The sequence below is a fragment of the Anopheles arabiensis genome (assembly GCF_016920715.1).
Source record: "Anopheles arabiensis isolate DONGOLA chromosome X unlocalized genomic scaffold, AaraD3 X_pericentromeric_contig0003, whole genome shotgun sequence".
Lineage (NCBI taxonomy): Eukaryota > Metazoa > Arthropoda > Insecta > Diptera > Culicidae > Anopheles > Anopheles arabiensis.
The window spans coordinates 1,147,501-1,150,000 of NW_024412081.1; positions in this window are offsets into that span (position 1 = coordinate 1,147,501).

Sequence of the window (2,500 nt, forward strand, 5' to 3'; positions counted from 1 at the left end):
GTCCCGTATCGTTATTTGCGATTCGTGTTTGCATTACACTACATTGAACTATTCCAACTTGTTTATCCGCATGGCGAACATTTGCTGCAGAGAACATTTAAGTTCCACTTCGCTCTCCCCTACGTGGGTCTGAGCTTCGCTCTCAGGAAAAAATATGCCACATTTGGTAGGGAGACCCGGTTTCATCACGCTTTGTGCCCTGCACCATATATACCCTCATAAATTTATTCATTGGATTAGATCCAAGGAACACCAGATCATGCACCACTACCCATAATAGCTCATCGAGCTTAGCGTGAATCCTTCGGGTTTCCCTAAGAAGTTCGATTGGTCTTGCAGAGTTTAAAGACAACGAAGCTTAGTTTCAAGCAATGGTTAATATACGCGTATTCAAAACCCTTAGCTGTTACAACTTTTTACTAGAAACCATCACGACGAAGTCTTTGGGTCCGTAGACCCGTGATGTACTGCTCCAGGGAACGTTTTGATAGGGTGGAAGCTCAAAATCATAGGTTAAAATCATCGGCAGAGCCCACCAGACACCACTTTTGCTTCATTAGTTCGGACTATGGGCATGCGACGATTTTTATCGCGGAGGGACGTATGACCCAAACGGGGGCTTAATGACCCACTGCCACTGCAAACCATGCTCCTACGACTAAATAGAGGTAAAAACTACGATTTGGTGCAATCTTCATGTTTGACCTCGTAGCAAGGTACCCTCCTATAGTAGGCAATGAACAAATGATCATAATCCCAGGAGGGCAAAAATGGGAACCCGAAAGGAAAGCGCTGTTGGCGCGCCTAAGCTACTGGCCCGTAGAGTAAAAATGGTACCCCAACAAAGTTGTCGATTGACATTCTGATTGCACTTTTCATCATCTAGGGTGCGTTCCTTACACGTTTTGAGGTGTTTTAGCGAAAAACATGTTTTGAGCCACACGAGCTCTCCGGCCCGTTCGGTGCACATTTTGAAAAAAGCTAGGAGCTGCCCCTAGGTTCGGGGTGTCACAAAATATTGAAAAGTGGTCAAAAACCGCTATCCAGAATCGGATGTAGAATCATTAGACGAACTTAAAATTGTTCCACGACCAATGTCTGCGACGTTTAGTATTCAAGATATGGCCCGCCCTAGGTCTGACCTGGCATTTTCGTGAAAATTTAAAGCATGGCCATAGGGACGGGTGAAATTGCTATTTTGAAGCAAAAACCACCTCACTTTAAATGGCCATAACTTTTCAAAAACAAGAGCTAGGGTGCGTTCCTTACACGTTTTGAGGTGTTTTAGCGAAAAACATGTTTTGAGCCACACGAGCTCTCCGGCCCGTTCGGTGCACATTTTTGAAAAAAGCTAGGAGCTGCCCCTAGGTTCGGGGTGTCACAAAATATTGAAAAGTGGTCAAAAACCGCTATCCAGAATCGGATGTAGAATCATTAGACGAACTTAAAATTGTTCTACGACCAATGTCTGCGACGTTTAGTATTCAAGATATGGCCCGCCCTAGGTCTGACCTGGCATTTTCGTGAAAATTTAAAGCATGGCCATAGGGACGGGTGAAATTGCTATTTTGAAGCAAAAACCACCTCACTTTAAATGGCCATAACTTTTCAAAAACAAGAGCTAGGGTGCGTTCTTTGCACGTTTTGGGGTGTTTTGGCGAAAAACATGTTTTGAGCCACACGAGCTCTCCGGCCCGTTCGGTGCACATTTTTGAAAAAGCTAGGAGCTGCCCCTAGGTTCGGGGTGTCACAAAATATTGAAAAGTGGTCAAAAACCGCTATCCAGAATCGGATGTAGAATCATTAGACGAACTTAAAATTGTTCTACGACCAATGTCTGCGACGTTTAGTATTCAAGATATGGCCCGCCCTAGGTCTGACCTGGCATTTTCGTGAAAATTTAAAGCATGGCCATAGGGACGGGTGAAATTGCTATTTTGAAGCAAAAACCACCTCACTTTAAATGGCCATAACTTTTCAAAAACAAGAGCTAGGGTGCGTTCCTTACACGTTTTGAGGTGTTTTAGCGAAAAACATGTTTTGAGCCACACGAGCTCTCCGGCCCGTTCGGTGCACATTTTTGAAAAAGCTAGGAGCTGCCCCTAGGTTCGGGGTGTCACAAAATATTGAAAAGTGGTCAAAAACCGCTATCCAGAATCGGATGTAGAATCATTAGACGAACTTAAAATTGTTCTACAACCCCCAGTCCGACGCCTCGTATTCGAGATATAGCACTTTGTAGGTCTGACCGAGCAAATTTGTACTGAAATGTATGGCGGACATGTTATTCATTAAACAACATTAACTTGCATCGTGCCCTACTTCATCGGCACAGCTACTATCGACTATCTATTGTTGAAATGGATTGAGTTTGACCATTTTAGCTCTTTTCTTATGCCGTGCACCAACAGTGTGTACCGATCAGGGAAAGTACACTACTTACGCGTTCATGGATGTATATGTTGGTACAAGTTGCCGGTCGGAATAGCAGTGCACCAAA